Source organism: Cimex lectularius, unplaced genomic scaffold, assembly GCF_000648675.2.
Source record: "Cimex lectularius strain Harlan isolate CLEC.00 unplaced genomic scaffold, Clec_2.1 scaffold4, whole genome shotgun sequence".
Taxonomy (NCBI): domain Eukaryota; kingdom Metazoa; phylum Arthropoda; class Insecta; order Hemiptera; family Cimicidae; genus Cimex; species Cimex lectularius.
This window is the reverse complement of record NW_019392723.1, coordinates 678,028-700,512: the sequence shown is the minus strand read 5'-3', so window position 1 is coordinate 700,512 and position 22,485 is coordinate 678,028. Positions and strand designations below refer to the sequence as shown.

The window sequence follows — 22,485 nt, the reverse complement described above, 5'->3', positions numbered from 1 at the left end:
GTGTCAATAACCCCACTTTATTACAGTTTAGCACATTTTCCATTCTAGGAAACTAGTTTATTCAGCCTGTCATGACCGAGACGAATCTGAATACAGCATCCCAAATCGAGTACAACGGGTTAAGTCCCAGCTTCGGCCCTTTTTGTCATTCCGACAATTTTGAACTTAAAATCGTTTGGAGGAAAACAGATAAAGATCACACGTGGAAAACCTGCTACGAATATGTGTTTTTAAGTAGAAAGCCTGTCCTTATGGCTTTTTGTACTCTGTAAGCACGGTAATAATTCATTAGAATTTCTAGCTCTTTCATCCCACTTCAATCGAGAAATTCCGTCTTAACTTAATTATTTAATTCCATCCACTTTCACCAATAGTTTGTAATATGTACCTTTTTAATTTAGCTGACCGCTGCTTCAGAGAGAGGTGCACCAATGGCTCAGATATCAGACCGATACAACCCGGCGTCCCACAAGGGGGAATTCTCGGTCCCACCCTATATACCATTTATACTGCTACATCCCAGCTAGAAAATGAAATATGTGATTCGTTTCTCTACATAAATACATACAATACAAATACTCTATATACACTCCCTTAAGTTTATAATTTAAATTTAGAGGCTCCCCCTGTAGTTTTAAAATACATCTATTATTTTGTTCAGTTTTAGAATAGAAGTAGAGTTCAAGATTTTTAACTCTTTATAAGATAAATCACACGTATTTGCAACACATTTAGAAAACACGTTTACTAAACTCATTCACAAGAAGTGATGCACCTTGGACCCCTTGGATACCCTAGAAATGACCTAATCATTTCAATTATACTTCAATAGTAGATATACATTGTATTTTTAACAATTCGCTTTTTTTCCAGCTCACAAACCTCTCAACCATTCTCCTACAGATCCATCAGCCTTCTTGTGATGTCCAAACCCCTCGAAAGAATTCTTCGAAAGAACATTAAATACCCATCCTAGTCCCCATCATTCCACGATTTAAGTTGGCACCATTTCTCTCGCTCTAGAGGACAAAGATTACTTGGGTTTCTGGATGTGGCCCAGGCTTTCTTTTTCTGGCACCCAGGCATCGTTTATAAGCTTAAACGCTTTCTGCCAACCGCACCTTATCCTGAAAACTGACCACTGCGTGTGAGGTGCGGCAATACTCAAATACCTCAGATCAAAATACGAGCTGGCGACCCACAAGGGAGCATTCTTGTTCCCATCCTGTATACCATATATTGGTGATTTTCGTACACCTTCAAACACCATCACAACCACCTATGCGGTGACACAGTCTTTCTTCTAACCGAAATCTTATCCACTTTAACTAATATTGGTGCAAAAAGGGTATATTTACATTGAATAACCAGTCTTGTTCTCCACTGTACCTCAACAACATGAGGCTACCGACTTCTACTAGTCACTTAGGACTATATCTAGAGACTGACGTGGAATCCCTACACAGAACTTAAGGGACAACAGCTTACTTTCCTAACATCCCAATACCGTCACTACCAAGCGGACGATTTTGTCTTGTAAATGGAAATCGAGCAACCTCCAACACCCAAGAACGTTTAGAATTTGCTAAAAAATGGTGAATAAAGTGGAGGACAAGCCTGAACGAGGAATTGTGTATTTACATTGAAGAAACAGTCTTGTCTTGTACTGTTCATCAACAACTCACCTAGGACTAGACAGCAGACTGACATGGAATCCCCAAATCAGTCTTAAGAGGCAACAATTTAACATAAGACTTAGTCAAATCACCGATTCAGGACCGAAGTCTGTTTTGACCGTCAAAACACCACTTTACGCATTATTGTGATCTTTTAGATATGCAAGTGGAACTGTGAGATCCTAGCTATCAAATATCCAGCACATCCAATCCTTTCATTCAAAAGTCCTCAGACAAAGTGTCAAAGCCCCTTAGTACGTCACCTAACCTCAACATTTGACGGCCAACTGATCCGATCCCGCTTACAAAAGTTCCACACCAAGTTCTCGATGTACTTAACCTGCCCAAGCTTAAATCTTGAGATTGAGATTAAAACTAACTTTTACATTCTGTATAAAAGATCTATCTTTCATTGAAGTTACGTTCATTTAATAAAATAGTGATTTTTAATTTAACAAGACAAAAAGCTGTACCGTGAAATTATTGTGAAAGCAACCCAGTTTTGTCTTGACAAATAGGCATCGTTCAGTATCACGCTGATAGTCCTAACGGTTCGAATCCTCAAAGATTAGGATGTGTTACAAAGTTAAAAATAAAAGTTTACTTATGATTCACTAAATAAAGTAAGAGTGACCTTCCAGATCGATAACTTTCAAACACTCGCCCTTGGGCGTAGTTGCTTCGCCGATGAGTAATGGCTCTGCATGAGTAAAATCCGAACGGTCGCCCTACGTAAACACCAGTTACGGGAGCTTTATCGAGCCGAAAGCCATACCTTTCGCCGTTAGCAAAGGGCTACCTCGTTTACGTTCTTCCAAGCGCAAGTACTGTTACTGACTTTTTATGTCGCAGTTATAGAAGCATAAAAGTAATCAGCGGGCGCCTGGGCGTTTAGAAAACGTTTTGAATACAGTAACTTTTACTTTAATGTGGACGATAGGAGATAGAAGTGACCCATTAATATGTTTCTGTTGCATCTCTTTAACCCTGCAAGGTCAGAGGCCGTAGGATCGGAATTAACATACTTATAGCCTTAGTTGAGAATAACAGCAGCACCACATGTTTCTTTTACCCAATTTCTAAATTGATAATAATTAATCTTTAGTACGTTTGGCCTTTGTTACTATTGTTATGATCGTGATTAAGCTGCCCAGGGGAATATTGTTCGACTTCGGACCTCTTGCAGAATGAGCACACAACATAATCCATTCCTCAATGACAAATGAGTATTTATTTTTTCTCGCAAAAAGGCCTGCAAAACTTAACTGCCTGCATACTCGTACACCTTGTTCGACAAAGAAGACATAAAACGTTTGACAACGATGGCCCTTATTGATTGAGATGGATTAGACGATTATTGAAGAATCTTGGTCATACGTGGTAAAAACAGGCAGTGTTGAAAAAGCAGGACAAACCTGACATTGCAGTTCAACTTGACCTTTTCCCTACCGTCGGTTTTTAATAATAATTTTGTTTAAACCCACCAATGGAGATGGCAAATAGAAACGCATCTGATCGGCCATTCCAACGATGATAGTTCAAAACTTTAGGTCACCAAAGGTCACCTCGCAATATTTGGAAGAAAGTGTAACGAAAAATAATAGGATAAGTAGATTTTGTAACTGACCATTAATACCACACAGGAAACTATATTTTCGGATTAAAAAAAAATCTCCATTTAAAAGTATGTTCGGATTACACAGACATTAAGATTAGCTTTACTTTATATTATACTCTTCAACAAACTAACAATTTAATCATGTAACATGATTTTTCATCAAAAATTACATTGAATTTTACAAGACAATATGTTAATATATTTTTTAACTTTTCTTTTTTGCAGGTTCTTTTTTCGACTTTACTGGGTTGACAGCTGGAACGGTGGCGCTAAGCCTCATCTGCAGATGAGAGGTCCATTTTCCAATAAACGGATTTGTTAAACAGTTTAGGTATTTTATTTTATTTATTAAATTGTTGTGGTCCTTCGATACTTTGGCAGAAGGACGAGCAGAATTTTCTTCCGCTCACAATTAACAAGAAGGATTTTATGAATGGTTTGTTAAATTAAGAAAATCATTAACAAATTTAAACACTCATTATACATCTCGTAAATAAACTATTGAAATTCTAGTTGGCTTGTGGCGTTTGGCTTAACTTTAATACATTCAAATTTGGTAACGAATGTTTTCACTTTTGTGATAATGCTTAGCTCATTATTTTCATTTAATTTTAACCCTTTCTAGGCCAAAGTTGCCTCAGGGCAACACCTACTTTAGCACATTCGGTTAAGCTTAGCTGATCCTATGAACTTAGGGCGGGTGCAGGGTTTTTATTTCAATGTTTAATCCCTTGTATTGGCAAAACTGATTTTTTGGCGCGAATCTAAAATCTTTATCTCGGAATCTTTTATTACCAACATGGCTCTGTCTGTATCGAGGTTATATTTTTTGTTGTTATATTTACCAAACACAAAATTTTTCATAACCAGTTTAACCCTTTCTTGCCCAATGTTTCTTCAGAACAATGCCACCATTAGCAATTTTGTTTAAGGTTAGCAGGAAATCAGGTGATTTTAGGGCGGGTGCCTGTGCCTGGTTTTGTTCTCGTATTGGCATCACTGATTTCTATGGCGCCAATATAAACATTTTAGCACTAAACTGACGGATTTCCCGCTAACTTTTTAAAAAAATGCTCGTTTTGCTCTAAGTCAATATTAGGCCATAAAGGGTTAAATTTATACTTTCTTTAATTACTGTTATTTTTTTTTAGAAAACTTTTTCTCGTGTGTATAATTTTGGAATTTTGTACATCTTATCTTTTCCCATTCCGCTTTAGATTCTTTAATCTTTAGTGGGTCTATACCGAGATCACATAGCCAATCATCACAATACGTCCGCTCCCGTCCGATAATAACGTCAATCGATCCCCCCACATTTTTTTTTTGGTTCGAGCATTCCGATGATCGATAGAATCCTACCGAAGACTGCCCACACAACAACGCATCCTTCACCGTAACGCTTTCTAATTATTAACAATCTGCTAGGTGTTGCAAAATTCCCCACCCCCCGGTCTTATCTTGTCTTACACGAAATGATCGGAACAAATAGATTATCACATATTTTGCAAGCACGGTAGGAAATACGCATTGTGACATTATCATTTTGGCCGTTGTACGTGTTTCTCCTAACTTGAGTGTACAGGGTGTTACAGGGTTAAATGTCAATACTGCCATGGAGGACTCACAAAATAAAACGTAGTACGGTGCCACAAGAACGAGGTATTTATCTTGACTCTTCCTGAGGTATTAACGGTTTTGCGATTATAGCCTAAAATCAGATTTTTTAAAACATAAAATCGTAATTTTTCAACTTAAGCGTCATTGATATACAAATCGGACCTTCATTTGACAAACTACATTAAATTTCCCACAAGAGAACTACATTTTCGTTGAAAAATTCGCTCTTCTGCACTTTTTCATCAAACTTTTGGGCATTGAACCAACATTATATTATTTTATAAGTATTCGAACACCATACTCACTTTCGTATGTTTAGAATTTTTGTTAGTCAAATTTCATTTGCGAGGTTGAAAATAGTGATATCGAACCCAAGGATAACATCAACCCAAGAACATCGTACAATGTATTTTTAATAAAAACATTTATTAGTTGGTAACAAAAATTAGATACATTCTTCTCATAAAATGTACATAACTAAAGAAAAATTACGATGAAAATGAAACTTCTTTAAATTATGTATTTTTGCAATTTCACTGATGTGTTGTTGTAAAACGTCGTTATGTTATGAGAAATTTAATAGTTTATGACATAAAGTCAGATAAGTAATTTCAATGATGTTAAAGTTGAGAAATTACGATTTTACATTAAAAAATCTGATTTTCATGTACAATAACAAAAATGCTAATATCTCAGGAAAGAGTCAAAATAGGTGGCCCTGAACTAAGTCTTATTTAGAGAATCCACATGGAAGTATTGACGGATTGATTAACCCTGCAACACCCTGGTTATCGAATCTTGTATCAAAAGCAAACTAGTTTTATTGCTACTTTCTGGACAAACTGCATGATTTACTAAAGAAACGTATTGGTATTAAGCTAGAAATTATATGTTAATTATTATATTATATTAGAATATGTGTTGTGAAATGTAATAAGGTAGTGTATTTATAATAATGTAAAGTTTTTGTATTTGTACGGTTCTTAGATTATTTTTTTTAAACTTAATCTACTGTTAATGTTGTATAATTGTTATACTGTGTTTAATTATTGAATGTAAATTTAATTGGTGCATCAGAAAGACTTTCGTCTTTTAATTATTGCCGGCTCTGCGAGTAACGATCGAAAAGATTGTTTGTGGTTAAAGATCTTCCTGCCCAGCCTGGAAATCCAGAGTGTTCCGAACGGAGAAAATAATCCCTAGGATAGATGAGATATAACGGAAAAGGAATTCATTCGTAACTAAACCGAGTGAGAGAAACGAACTTTAGAGACGGGAAGCCCCTTCGTCCATTTTCAAAAGCCGACCGGCCCCGGAAACGACATTTCTCGGCTTTATTGTAACGTTCGTTTATTTTTTAAAAGTTGGAGTTGTTGAACTTCAATATTCTAAAAAAGTATTCAAGAAGGATGAGCGCATTAAAGTAAGCAGTAGGGCGTGAAGAAGCAGGTGCTTTCCAGTGCTCGCTAGCGCTTCCTTTCACCCCTCTCCTTTTGTTTCTTTAACGAATAATAGTCTGTGAGATAATTATTATTTCACCTCTTTCAAAAACCTTGACACGATTTGATTGGCGCTAAAATCGGTCTATTTTTAGTTTCTAGAATATCGTTACAAGTATAAATATTTTCTCACAAGCTCTGAAGGTTTTGGGTTGGGCCGTGCATCAGAGGCATCGGTTTAAAAGCCTTTTTCGTTTTTAAAGTAAGTTTTTAAACAAATTTCAGTGGGTAAGCTCTGAAAGTCGTTAAGGGGAGAGTGTATTAAAGTAATTTATACCAAGAAAGATAATTTTCTGAAAGAGCGATTTTCTGCCGGCATTCGAAATGACGAGACGGAGGGGAAACGCGAGTTGGGAGTGAACTACTGGAAATAAAGAGTGGTTTGTGAGATTACTATCTAGAGAGGACACTTATCTCTGTTCTGGAGTCGCGGCCATTCGGAACACTTCCTCTGTTTTTCTTCTAATTACCCTTCAAGGTAATTATCCAGGCTACCCCAGGCGAAACCACACGCCAGACCGATGACATATCCGACTCCGAGCTCGGTTCTTCTTCTCAACCTTCCGAACCGATTAAATAATAGGTGGAACGATGAGTTCCGTGAGATCGCCGCCAACCATTCACCGGGGAAATAGTCCGCTTCGTTTCACTCAAATGCCCCAGTTTTTTTTCTCTCTCGCTCCTTCTCTCTCCCTCCTCTCTCAAACTCTCTCTCTCTCACTCTCCTCAGTTTCGTTACGTTTCGTTTGGTCGCGGCGTGTCGCGCTGTTGTGTAAAGGTTTTTTTTCCCGGAGGCAGCGAAGCAGATCGAAGCCCCCACCATTAATCCTGGGGCCAACCACCGTACGGAGCAGTCAGTTCCCGGCAAGCCACTCGGCAGCTACCTCCTGAGAATGGCACTGAAAGAATTCACGGGTACTCAGTGATACTCCCGTGGTTCCACAGTGCCATACTCAGTGGGCCGGCGCTACACGTTCAACCTCCAACCGCAACAACTTAGGCTAAGTTATTTGTACTTGGAAATTTTCATTGTTCTACCATTTGTCGCTTCTTCAACTTTGATTTTACGACTTGTGTTTAAACTTAATAAGTGTATCAATTGATTTAAAATGAAATTGCGTGCCTTGTAATCTCATAGGAGCTCATGTCTCATCTGTCATTGTACATCGGTTTACATCGTTTTTGAAGTCGATTCCGCTAATGTGCATTGGTGTACCGATTTTAAAAATGTGTGAAAAGTGCGGCGGTTTTTCAGACTTGGGCTTTTTCAACAGAATCGAGACGTGTTAATACATTCCCAACACGATTAATTATATCGCTCTACCCTAACTGGGCACAGTTACACCGATATCCATGGGTCAATTTGTCAATTGTGGATCACTCTAGTACCGGATTCAAGCCAGCGTCGAAAATCGGATTGGTACCTGTTACCCGTTTTTATGTTTAATGTATCGCCCAGTACAGGGTAGAGCTAAACGCTTTCGGGGGAAGTGGATTACACGGAAAAGCCAGGGCCGATTTTCAACGCTTTCAAAAAGACGGGTCTATGCTTCTTGTTCACGGTCCATGATCGTGTTATTCTTCGCTACTTATATAAATTCCAGCGGTCCCACGAATACGTTTTTTTCCTGGCCGATACATAAAGTTAAAAACCATTTCATTTAAAATATAGAAAAAATTGGGTGCGTTTTATTTGGGCCTTGGCTCATTAAGAAGTAATGAGAGTGTATTGTAAGTGTGAAGGTTCCCAAGCCACATTCACATAGCCCGGTCGTCCCATGGGAAATGTAATGCTAGGCTTCCTGGTAATCATCCCCTAATGTCGACCATTACCAATGACTGAAATTTTTTCCGTCTCCCTAGAACGTTTCGATGCCGGTTACACCTACTCGCCGTCGGAAAACCGGCTTCTGGCTTTACACCTTACCAATCTCGCATAAAACGTTTTACCCTCCGCTGACCCCGTGGAAAAGTGACTCTTGATGAACGCAAAATCGCCGGAATATTTTGCTCGAATATTTTTATTTCTAAGTTAGCCGGAAATTAACTCAGGTAACCGCCCTTCTTCCGGTGGATGCGAAAGTTCTGTGTTACCCCTTGTATCGCTCTCGTTCGACGCTCACGAACCGTTGTTGCAATGACATTTTTAGACCGGAGTTCCAAAGGTATCAACGATTTTCACCAATAAAAGGTACTTTCTTTACGGACTTTCGTTTTTAATTGGACTTTCAAGAGTCTGTGGGTCTTGGCACTGGAAGAATTCACAGATATGTAAAATCGTGGGTCTCTCGGTGCCAAAGTCTACTTCGGCTCTCCATCATCAAACCTCCCTTTCCTTTATCTTATCTTTATGTTCAATATTGAGTTATTTAAAGTAACTAATGGTAAAAAGGATAATTTTAATATAATTTGAATCGCCATTCTACCACTTAGTACAAGTTAAAGGAAACTGCGTTTACAATCGGATCTTCCCTGTTGTATAAAATGTCAAGGGAACGAGCACTGAGATATAAACATACATACACGTTTCCTTCTTGTAATCATTTAGAATGGTGATAATATATAAATTTATGTTTGACTATTTCGCTTTAATTGTTATTATAAGAATTTTTTTTGATAAAACATTAAATATGTGTACAATGGGTTTTGTCCAGAAAGTTTGCAGTCATCTCAGTTTAAATAGTAATATTTTTCTAACAAATCAACCTTTTGAAAAAAAAGATCTATTCTATTTTAATTTTGCATTGCGGTTCAAAAAAGTGTCTACATGAAAATCTTTCTTAAGTCACTCCGCTTATCAGCCCTGGTGATTTCCTAAACGGAATTCCCTGGTAAAACATTTAAACAATTACTATTTATGTTTTATTACACTTATTTTTTATTGACTATTTACAGATCGTTAGATGAGTGTGACGTTGGTTTTAGAAAAACATTTTCTTTATCGTGCCAACGTTTCGATCTTTATTGAGATCTTCTTCAGGGCCTGGGATTTATAAACATTGCTTAAATTATACAAATGTAGGATGTGAAAAAATGGATTTATACAATGCTAGCAATTTTTAGACTCAATCAAAGTATTTGTTTTCTGTGTAGAGGTGTCATTATTGTGTGTCGTGTTGAGAGTGATAGTGTGATTTTGACACATCTACCCAACAAACAAACACTTAGAGTGAGTATAAATATTTTGATTGAATCTAAAATTTCTAACATTGTATAAATTCATTTTTTTACATCCTACACGTATTTGTATAATTTAAACAGTGTTTATGGATCCCAGGCTTTGAAGATGATCTCAATAAAGATCGAAACGTTGGCACGAAAAAGAAAATGTTTTTCGAAAACCTACGTCACACCAGACCGCATCTCACGATCTCCGAATAATCGGTAACTAACGGTCACCAAACACCACACACTTATTTTTTTATAAAACATATATTTAAATAATGTCTGTTGTTTTTTTATAAAGTTCTTCCGCGTTATTACAACTGCGAAACGTCAGGAAAATGCTTCCAATTCCATTTCCTATGTAAGTTAAAAACTGCTTGTAATTTGTATTCATTAAAAAAAAATTAAATCGTGAAGTTGAAATTATGAGCTCAAAATTCTCTTATAGAAAGATAATGTTGTCAATTTTCTTAAAATTTTTATACGAATAGTAATATGCGCAGTTTCATGGCAGAGTTTTATACAGAGTAGATGGCATTTAGGAAAATGTTTTCAGCTTTAAAGGGTAAGTTAATAGAACATCGCAAATTGGGTGTGTCGACTCTAATTAACGGAACAATTATGTTAATAAATAAATTACAACTTTAAAAAAGTCCATGAAGAACGAGATTTTCTTAACCGGTTAACAGTTCAAAAATGGGCGACATAAATCGTCTATTGAAATAGTGATCACACTGGTTACTGTTAATTTGTATGACGTGTTGAAAAAAAGTCGAAACTTGTCAAACAAATAACAATGCTCATCAATTCTCTCGACTCAAATTAACATTAGTTTTAATTTTTAAATTTCAATTAATAATTCTTAAACCAAAGGAATCTTTAGTTAAAAATGCCCAGTTCCATCTACTTCGTTTTTTAGATTGAAATATATACGAAGGTAATGTGCTTTATCCTTTCGCTATACTTAGGCATGGCAACGAATGGAATAGTTTTTAAATATTAGATGTATCGGCCACTTTTTTATTCACGAATACACTAGATACCCCCGATTACGGTATGGTCTTGGACAGTCCTTGGCAATATTAGTATTGAGCCGGTCTTCAAAGAAATTTGAAATCGTCTATGAAAATTTAATTATGTCAATTTGTATACATATTTAAGATTGTTTTCCCCTGATGATGACCTTAAAATAGGCCGAAAGCATGGCAGTAACAACTGAATTTGCTTTTTTATCAAGATTATACCGTGATCCAGAGTATTCGTGAATAGAAGAGTGTCAGACGATTTTAGTATTTTCCGAATGATCCATTTGTGGAATTTTCAATAAGAACTATTCAAACGGCGTAAACACCATAAATAAGCCGGTATGAAGGTTGATGATTATGTTGATAAAAGGAGACTAGGAAAGTGGGGGTGAATGGAAGCAAAGAAACCTGGTTAAGGAATTGTAGCAACGACATAAACATCTTTAGATTCTCTGTGGAACCTAAATGAGATTTTCCTAGCTTCTCTTTGTATAAATATTTCCAATAGAGGTAGGTTTAGCAATGGTTTTGCTAAGCTATGGTCACCAGAGTTCACTGATCAAGTCCTGTTACTGACGTATATAGCCAATGGGCCATTTTCTATTTTAGTCCGCAAGATTTGCCTAGAGTTCTTCTTATTGTCATTAATGATATTTTACTTTTTGTTATGATGTGCTGTAGGGAGGGTTAATTTCTTATTAGCGATTATTCGTTGGTATTTTACCATGTTTTTAACTGTAGCATTTCATTATAGAAGCCTAGGCCTGTGTATTTCTATGTCTGGTGAATGATTAGGGTAGTTTTTCGATGTTTGCTTTAAGTCCCAGTTGTGGGCATTGTTCCACCGTTGTTTGCTTAAGAGTTGTTCCACTACTACATTGCACAGGGCCGGAATATTTCTCCTTGCGGACACCCTATCGCCACCACATTTTTTCGGCCATTTTGCCTTTGGCTTCGTTGTTTTGGGTTTGCCAGAGCGTTTCGGCTTCTCGGCATTTTCAAAACAGCAAGACCAAGCAGACCAAAATGATCGGAAAAGACTAAACAGGTTCCTCATTCCGCAAACCCCTTACAATTGTGATTATAACATAGAGTGATAGAATAAACGTTGGTTTAGGCAAAAGAATGGACTTTTTTTTATTAAGTTTGATTGTTTTTCGGTTCAAATATTTATTAATTAAACTACATTTTACGCATAGAACGAAACTTTAGAATAAAATAATTTTTTGAAAATTGCGAATCAAGTGTTCTTGCCTTGATGAATCTTCATCAAATCGCCAATCCTTAATTGTTTTTTAAACTGTCGTCTTTTATGTACACTCATTGGTCGAAAACTATTTTCCAAACTACAACATTTTACGCATAGAGCGAAACTTTAAAAGTCGTTTAAATAATTTTTTGAAAATTGCGAATCAAGTGTTCTTGTGTATCTTGCCTTGATGAATCTTCATCAACTCGCCAATCCTTAAGTTTTTTTTAACTGTCGTCTTTTTTGTACACTCATTTGCCCAAAACTATTTTACAATCTAAAACATTTATCAACACCCTACTGCAAGGAGTTGAGTAAAGTTTTTAGGATGTAAATTGAGCTGTAACGAAAAAAATTCGAACCCGATCGGAAATTCTGAAAAATTGGGCTTTGTCACCTTTGGATATAAATTTCTCTAAAACTGTCCATCAGTAAGAAACGATTCGTTTTCCATTTTATAGAGCCATAATAGATTAACAATCGTAGAGAGCCATGGGTTAAGAAACCAACCCGGAGGAGAGAAATAATTTTTTTGTACGAATAAATGGCAAAATTTGATCTGCTTACATCGCTGCTTTGGGTCTGGCAGACTCGTTTCGGCTTCTCGCTATCCTCAGCATAGATTGAAACCGGTCCAATGCGTTTCGAATCAAGTGTTTTTGTGTAGTGTTCCTCAAACTTGCAACCCACCACTTCTTACGCCGGTTGAAGATTCTAATCTTTCAAGAATATACGAAAAACTACCTTCCCAAATAAAGCATCGTCTATTAACACGCGTGATGATATATCACAGCAAGTGATATTGGTCTGGAATGTTTTTAGAACGTAAATTGAGCTACAACGGGAAAAATTCGGAAAATCTGCTGAAAAGTTGTATTTTTTCACATTTCCGTACACTTTTCTTCAAAACCCATTATCCTATTGAACAGTTTATTTTTTTGGTTGTAGATCAATATTAGGCAAAGAATCGTAGAGAACAATTTGTTAAAAAAAAACAAAAAAAAGCAACCATAAGATGAGAATTGAAAAAAAAGTGTAAAATTTGGTCACAACTTTAGATTGTTACCGAAAATAACAAAAGACAAAGATAAATAAATAAATTACCTTATCCTTAAAGATAAATATACAAATAACAAAAATAAAAGATCCAATTGCCTAAAAACTCCTGGCTATGGATTTTGTAGTGTATTAAAAAATAAATAAAAAAAGATTTATCGTAATAGGCCAAATGATTTGGAGAAAATTTTACCGTAAAATGGCAACTTTTCGGCCTCACTTTGAACAACTTACTGACATTGAAAAGTGACTACAAATAGGTCAAAGTTATGGTTTAATTGTTTAAACAGAAAGTGCAGACTCTTCTGAAAAAGGAATCCGTATCAAAATTAAATCCATCTAGGGGAAGAAGGGTTAATCAGAAAAATAGGAGAAAACTAGCAGTCCGAAAAACGTCGCTACCCTACTTAAGTCAAAACAAGATCAGGTCTTTCCCTTTTTGGTAAACCACAAAAAACAAAAAACGCCTAAAACTAAATGTTTACATTCAGAAATGTTCAAACTGTATTATCAAAATAAATCTCTTCTCAAAAAATGGAGCTCTTAACATCATTTCCATCAGCTTTCAGCCCTTTTTAAAATCATTGTTCCTTATAATGATTAATTGTACATGCTATAATCATTTTTCATAGCTGTTGGCTTGAACAATAAGTCAGTCGTCTTGGTAGAATACACCCTGTGACCTCAGTGTCAGCGGAATAAAACTGCTCATTGCTTACGTTCACAATAACTAGTATTGTGTTATAGTCGGTATGTGTTATTTTTGTTGTCGAAATTTTTCCAACTACAAGGAAAATCATTGAAAGCTGCTTGAAATCCGTCCATTTTCATTTAATGAAGAAAGTGCCTTGTCGCTACGAGAAACATTTTGAGTTATGTCGTGGAACGGGATAGCGGTAAGGGCTGGTGATCCGCCTGGTCGCACACCAAAACAAAATCTGCACCTAAAAAGCCTAATGGTCACAGTCTGGCGGTCGGGGGTGGGTATCGTCCATTATTGCTTCTTACCGCAAAGGGAGTCCATTACCTCTCGGTCCTACCGCTTTAACGAATTCCACAACTTGGACAAAAACTGTTCGTCTGACCGGTCAACGTCGGGTCAACTTCGCCAAATAACGTAATAACGGAAAACATTAATCTAGAAGAAATTTTTCATTCTTGCAAATGAAAAAAAAAACAAACGTGAATTTACTGATTTTGTAACATAATAAAACAACCCTTGCTGTAAGAAATCTTGGTCTCCCTTTGCTTGCGGGTCGCTTGACCAAACTCATTTAATGCTCAGCTGCTTACAATGAGTGTTCGGTAAGATACATGTAAATGAATATTTCGTTGAATTTAATAATTTAACAATCAGCCTAATTATAGATAAATTTTATTATTATTTTATTTGTAACCTATAAATATTAGTATATATTACAAATGTGATCACAAAACTTTTTTTTCACAAGGTCACAGCACTAACTCTAAAAGTAGGGTTGCGCCCGGAAGACACGTGCCATCAGAAAGCAGCCAAGGGACAAGGAGGTCTCGATGCTATCGTTGATTAAGGTGACGTGGCTGGTTCTCAGGATTGGTATATGTAAAAAGGGCTCTAACAGTAGGGTTGGAATGGATTGAGAGGTTGATGTGAAACGTTTGGAACGGATCAGTCCGTCGATAAAAGGAACGTTGAGGTCGTTGCGGATAGTACAAACGTAGTGAAGTAGTAAGGAGCTTTGACGATTTGTCTGAGAACTTTTGGTTGGAAGGGTTGAAAGAGCTGGATGTTGGACTATGTTGGCTAGGCAGACCCCCCCCCCCCACAGTTCAACTCCATACGTCCAAAGTGGTCGCACTAAAGTCTTGTAAAAGGTTAGTTCAGTGTTGATGGTCAAGACGGATTTCGGTCCTAGAAGTCTTCTGTTGAGTGGTTGTCTCTTAATATCTTGTTCGAGGATTCCGTGTCAGTGTGCTGTCTAGGTACTGGCCTAAGTATGTGAATTGAATCTACGTCAGACTTTGTTGTTGATATACAGTGGAGGGCAAGACTTTTTTTTTTTAAATGTGAACACACTGAGTACATTTTTCTTCTTCTGTCTTTTTCGTAACTTTTGCACCAGTCTTCGATAAGCTCAAGATGTTCTTGGACATTGGAGGTAGCTTGGATAGAGGATTCGAGTTTGAGGACAAAATTGCAGTTTCGTCCGCGTAGGTGGTCATGGCAGTATTGGAGTGTGCAAGTAGGTAAGTAGGTCAGCAGTATAAATGATATAAAGAATGGAACCAAGAATGCTCCCTTGTGAGACAATGGCTTGTATTAGTTTGACTTCCGAGAACTCGTTATCGCATAATAAGAATTGGGTAGGAACGTTTTTTGCCCAGTTGCCACACCCTATCAAAAGTCTGTGCTACATCTAGGGACGCACCCGAGCAGTACTCTTTATTCTCTAAAGCATAAGAGATAGTGTTGACTATCTAAAACATTAATGGGTCTTGAAATGATAAGTACGGAAGCCAAATTGGTGAGAAGGAATGATGTTATGAGTATCTAGGATCGGTATTAAGCGCTTTAATATAAGTCTTTCAAGGATTTTGGATATTGAAGGAAGAAGGTGATAGATCTGTAAGAGGATGTATCGTTGGGAGGTTTGTGTGATTTTTTTTCAATATTCTATTACATCTGTAATTTATGATTACAATATGTAATTTGTTGAACATAGATATATTTACAGCTATTTACATATTTACATTGTGGGGAGCAAATAATCAATATTATTCTCCCATTTCACTTCGCTGCCTACTCCTCGGAAAGGAGGTCGCGGTGCCATTTCCTCTTGAGACGCCTTATGGGATTGTAGGGATGGGTTTTGCTGGACAAGGTAAGATTATTGGGGTGATGGAAGAGATTATTGTGCAACATAGTAAATTTTGGGGGATTATATTTTGGAATTAAATGAAATTTTATGGTCGTTGTGGAGTGTAGTGATGGAGACATAATACAGAGCATTATAATTTATCTAATGACTCTAAACGGAAAATATTGGAGGCGTAGGATATTGGAAGGCTTAGCGATTCCCCACAGTTCTATTCCGCATGTATAAATTGGTGGTAATAGGCAATAAATTGTTAGATTGTTTTTCGTCGATAGCTTGGATTGTTGTCCTATAAGTTTGTAGAATAGACAGTAGCGTCTGTTTAGGTCCTGTCGTTTCAATCGTATGGGCCGATTCCACGTTAGGCGTGAGTCTAGGTGGAGCGCAAGGTAGCGCAGTCGGATTTGGGGATAGGAGCGTAGTTGTAGTACATTGTGAGAAGAAATTTTCTTCGGAGTGTAGATGTGACATGGACGCACTTGCTTTCATTTGTCTTCATGTTCCATTTCCACACAACAATCCACACATGTGATATGTCAATGCAGATCTTCCGAAGCAACCGCAGGATCGCGGTTAGACGCTAGTACAGCTGTATCATCGGCAAAAAATGCAAGAAGGGTGGTAGGTTATATCTGCAGTATAAAGGATAAAGAAGATTGGTCCGAGCACACATCCCTGCGGTACTGTGAGCTTTAGGAATGAGAATAACGATTATAGGTAAATAAGGCTAAATTATTCTCAATATTGGTCAATTATTTAGTTAATAGTTTAGTCACATTTTATTATTATTAATATTTTATTTTTTACGAGGGTTCGCAACAGCAGAGGTCATATCACTCGGGGTGTCGGTGTTTTTGAAAAAAAAAAGCCTAATTGTAAGTATGTCGGGTTTGAATGTAGGGCCGCTAGATTCGAACCCGGGACCTTTACCGTGATGAGCGCCGTGTCGACGCCTAAACCGTTGCGACCACTGACGCCCTGTAATTTCAATTAAATTACGTGTTATTTTCGAGCAGCTCATTCTAACAGGTCTCACTCAAATAGTACAGTACTAAACCATTTCAAAACAACAGGAAAATGTTCACCAAACCGTAAAATTTCATTATTCTGCAAATCATGCTGACTCCTTAAACGCCATATCGGTTAATAAACCAGTTCCGTAGTTAGGAAACATCGTTTTTGTATCTGTCAGATGTGTTAAAATTAAAAAACGCTCCTTGTTTTCAACTATGTAGGATTTTTTTCTACGTCGCGTGGTGTGAAATAAGCCGCGAATGCAATTCATGTGAACTAGGTGGAATTGTGTCATTTATTGGGCACTAACGCCTCGAAAAAGAAAAATTATAGCACATTTCACTCTTTCCTGTAAGAATTTCATGCACAACCCGTGAATTATGGACGATTTGTTTTATCCGAAACGAAAATTTTTTTGTTGTTGTATTAAATCAGACCTGATAAAAAGTAAGAGTTTAATTAGTCTTAGTCGAACTTAACATGCTTTGTTACATAGCCAGTGGTACAAATCGATTTTCGACCAGTAGTGAATTTTAAATTTAACTTCAAGTATTGGGTTGTAAAATTTTTCAGTACATATATTTCATCCGTTTTGTGCGTTAAAGCAATGTTCATTTTGCCATTATTGCTTGCATACTCTGAAAGAGTGTTTTGTATCGTGGGTGTTTTTCTAGTTTAATAGTTCATTTTCGTCATTTAATGAATTTATTTTACCGCAAAGAGGAAATTGCAGCTCAGAATAGTAAAATTTGTGATGTTTGTGGTTATGACGCACCGTACGTTACACGTTGCGGTTCGCCTGGACGATGAACCTGCGGGCAAAATGCAGAGGTATACCTGCACAGCTACGGTACCTAGAGATACACCGGCGGTTTTAGCTTCCTTGGTCATGGTTCTGATCTATACAACATAATCCATTCTTCGATAACTTGACTATGTTTTCAGTATGACATGGTGAAAATAAACGTAACATACTGGAGGTCCGAAGTCCTCGAATGTAATGTACTATATGCTGCAAGTTTAATCAGTTCAGTAGGGATAAAACGGACGATAGTTTGTATAATGTTTCTATCGTGGTGAATAGCAACGAAAAAACAAACAAAAACGGAAAATGAGATAGCGTTCGCTTTCAACCAAATTGAATACTGAAACCTGTGCAGGTGGTCACCATGAACCACACAAACACATATTCCAGTGTAGAGAGGTAGACAGAATCGGATTTCCATCCGGTCTAGGTTACCTGAACAGGTACCAATGACAGTAGTTTGCACTCAAGTTCCGGTTTATCGCAGGTAAACTCCAGGTGTGCCGCAACGTGGTATGGTCGCAAGTGGTTTGCTTGGTTCCGAAGCGGATGTTTAGATTTAGAAGATCTTCAACCATCGATGATGACCAAATTCCAACTTTTGTCACAAATAACATCGCAGAGACAATTAACATGTATCATCTAAACGTTTCAATACACCTGAGAGAACCTGAATATGTTGGTTACAGTGTATGGACTCACATGTTGGCTGCAAAATTTATTTGACCGCATTCCTGCCATTTCTCCTTAAATCAATGTAAACCCATTTAAAAAAAATTCATATCTGGGGATGAAGTGCGGTTTCTTTAGAATATGTTAAGTGAGAAAAATCCTTGGGAAAACGCAGCGACGCAACGTTAACAACTCCAAAACCCGTATTTGGATCCCAAACAGGTGTGGATTTGGTGAGATTAAGGGTGCTTTAATCTTCAGTTTCTTCTGCCCAGCCATACTTTTAATTCATATTCATTTTTGTTAACCTTGTGAATTATTAAAAATGGTTTCGAAGCCCTGATGAAGGGGTTTCCTCAAAAGCTTGGCAAAGGAACTTATGTTTTCTAGTCCTAATTTTTATATAGTATATCTAGATAAATACTGGATACAAACAGAATCCAACTACTTTTGAAGCATTCAATTATCCCTGTCTATAGATTTATTTTTGCAAATATTTACATTTGTTACAGTTGATCTGCATTTGGAAAGCAAATAATCATTATTATTCTCTGATTTCACATCACTTTACTAGTTTTTCACGGTTCCTCAGAAATGAGGTGGCTTGGCCAGTTCAGCTTGAAACCTTATAGTATTGGTGAAATGAGATATGTGTTCGACAAGGCTTGGACGAGACTCGACACTGACGAGAGGGTTTGCAGTGGAACTTGATCAGTTTTCGCGGAATTTTTTGATAAAAGGATTTTAAAGTCGCTATGGAGATTGGATTGATAGCAGGTTAATATGGAGTGTAGTTCCATAAGTTTATACGATAGACTGTCTGTTTAGTTTTGTCGTTAAAGTCGCATCGTATGATGATTCATTTGAGATATGTCTCTGAAGATCTTCCGACCTATAGGATCGTGGTCTGAGGACAGTACTAGTCATCGGCGAAGGATGCGACTAGATTGGTAGGTCTAGTTGGTACATCTGAAGCTTAAAGGATAAAGAGGATTGGCCCACGCACACCTCCATGCGGTACCCCCACGGCCGGTAGTCCGAGTCATCTGATCCTTGTCAGACCGTAAGAACCGTTCTGATTTATAAGAAAGAAGGATTAAGTAGAGGAGAGTTCATACCTAAAAAAGTTTAATAATTTAATTAATCTTAGTGAAACGATTTGATACGATTTTCACCCATTATTGCATTTTTTAAGCTTATAAACTACAAGATAGAAACAAAATAACCTTTTGAGCCAATCCTTGTCAACTTAGAGGGGAAAAGGTAAGCATATGTTCATCAGTTAAAAAAAAAGTTGCCAACGCAGAGCTGCCAAATGTTTCTCATGGTGAAATACAACAAATCGTCAGCAGAGTATAAAATATTTTATTCAGCGAGTCTAAAAAAACCTTTTTTTTCACATAAAAAGGTATCACGTAAAAACATTTACTGAGTAATGCATAGTAATGTAATAGGACGATTAGAATACGTCATCAAAGATTAACGTAAAATTCCATATTTTTTCTGCCTACGTTTATAATTTAAAATGTTACTACGATATACATTTCGGATGAAATTCCAAAAATCATTGGATGAAAACTTGCGATGTAAGCTGAAAAAGGCGAAAAGTCTTATTAGGAACTGACTCAAAGGAAATTAATTATTGAATTGTAGCTCAATTTTTGGAGGGGTGGGACTTAATCGATAACAGTCATTCGTTACCTTATCTAAATTCGAAAAGAATCTCAATTTTTTTCATAATGTCTATCTCTATTAAATGCAACACGACCGCTCTCTCTTTCCTTTGATCTTCCTCTGTATGGCCTTCGGTGTTTCGTCGTACACTTCATTTGTGAAGAAGTCACCTAAGAAATTAATTGAGAATAGAATACTCTGTCTTCTTTAACGGATCGCCATAAAGGAATAGTTGTGTGTTCCTTTCCGGAAAAAGTATTCCAGGATCTAGAAAGTGTAGCCATCATGGGTGGGTGCCCTCCTTCCTAATTCGAATTTTCATGTAAAAAAAAAGTATACTTACTTCTTATTTCTATGCAGTTTTTTACTCATGGTCGAATTTCATTTGGCGAAAATTGCACACTTATTCATCAGATCGTAGCCTCGTTGCACACCGATTTTTTTCTTTCCCCTTCCCGAGAAGACCATACTGAGCCAATTTGTCCGATCGAAGAGCGTGAAGACTCCTGAAAGGAAAATATTTCCTATTAACATTTCCCACCCAGTGTATAATTGTACTAGGCGTCTTATATATTTCGAACGATCTATCATGACGACAAACTGAATGAGATAACACCCGTTCGTGGGCTTTCTCGGCTAATTTCTACGCATTCTTGATATACTTAAACGATTCCTTCTCACCACTTATTACCTTGTCCTGGTATCCTATAGTTACAGTCCGATGCTTCAGAGTGAAGTGAACAAGGGTGCAGACTTGGTCTCATCTGTATACTGCTACAACACCGTCATCAAGACCTATGCAGATGACAAAATTCTATCTCCTAACACCCAAGAACACCTTGAAAGCTATTGAGCTACCGACTTCCACTCAAGTTAGATACTTTATAATTTGATACTACAAGACTATACTTAGGCATGAACTACTTTGACGACTTTTAGGGCCGAAATCTGTACCGTCAAAATCAACTCTATACAAGACAACTGCGACCATGCAAAGGCTCATACGGAGCGGAACTGCGGGATTCTGCCAAGCAATCCAGCGCATACTTCCAGTCAAAATTCCTCAGGCAAATTGTCACAGCTCCTTACCTCTTTTAACCTCATTATCCACCATGACCTCGACATTTCTTTTTTCAAATGATCTCTAACTCTCTGAACTATCATAACTTTACTGCCCAAGCCTCTTCTGCACTTCCCAACTCTAGGCCTCGAGACATATTGACTGCCATTGCTGGTTTCTCTAACAAGTATCCTTTCAGTTGCAAGTCTGCACAGCTTGTTTCAGTGTTGTATGATATTTGTAACATGTGTTAATATGTACAGGCTACTGATTAATAAAAAAAAATATATATATAAAAAAACCAGTACTACACAGTCAAATGGGCCTTTGTTGTTTTATGCCTTTCGCTTTGCCCAGTTTCTAAACCTCTTGAAAAATTAGTTAACACTCTAGTTTCTCTAGTTTCTAGTTTTCTCTAGTCTCTAGTTTCTTAACTAATTCGTCTATTTTTAATNATATAATAGATATTCAGATAGCTAAGGATCACGGTAAGGCTACTATTCCTGTTCTTATTGATTTTTCTTCTTTGATACCAGGAGTCATTCATTGCTCTCAGCCCGTTCGCAAGTAGTCCTCGTCCCAGACAAGCCTTCCTCTCCCCTGTCCATCATTACAGGTATTCCTCAAGGTTCCAGTATATCTGCCTCCATCCTTTGTTGTTATGTTAATCACCTTCCTAATACCCTAAAGTATTGAACTTATCATGACCTTCAAGTCTCAATCACACAAATTCAAGCGGAAATGTCATTCCTGGGACGTTGAAAGTGTACTCTCTCCCAACGTCAATAAGACCTAGGTAATAGTATCTGGAACCCATCCCATTTTCCAATCCTTAACTCTGCACTAACAACGAACCCATCTCCTTTTATCCATCCGTCAAAAACCTAGGGATCGTCCTTGATCATACCATACCGTATCCTGGAACCCCCCCCCACACAATTCCATCATACAAGCCAACGTTTCCCAATCAAGACCTGCAAATTCTTGGACTCCTCCCTTGTACTTCCCCATTTCGATTATGGCTGTTCGGTCTATGGCGGACTGTCCGGCGGGTTTGTTATCGGATTCAAGAGAATCAGGATCTGCTTTCTTTGGGTCATATTTCTGAATAAGAGATCTCATGTGTCTAATATGAATCGTCATTTAAAATGGCTGTACTCCTCCCATCGCAGGCTATACTTTCTTGTGTTCTTCCTTTATCAAACAATATCTTCTCATTCCCCTTCCTTTATTTATAATAAGTTAATACATTAGTTCACGCACTTCTGATCTCATCCTCATAAATACAAATCCACTACTTTTAGTTGCTCCTTCCTTATCCTTAAACCTCTGCAATTCCATACCCTACTCCATTCGCCTGCCTCAACCCTTACCATCTTTAAAACCCGTCTTTTGATTGTCTCCTGTTCCGACAATTTTACACGGAGGATGGTTAATTTTCTGTTATTTTTCCCTGTTTATTTAATTTAGTACGTTTAATTTAAGTTTTTGATAACATAT

At 37.2% G+C, this 22,485-nt stretch overlaps 1 long non-coding RNA gene across 2 annotated transcripts in view; it reads left to right on the top strand.

Moving 5' to 3' along the window:
• LOC106673186 overlaps positions 1–22,485 on the top strand; it is a 39,125-nt gene that overhangs the window by 11,149 nt on the left and 5,491 nt on the right. For both annotated transcript variants that reach the window (XR_002910260.1, XR_001341378.2), the window contains exon 2: positions 3,520–3,625. This is a non-coding gene — a long non-coding RNA (uncharacterized LOC106673186). The remainder of the gene's footprint in view (positions 1–3,519; positions 3,626–22,485) is intronic.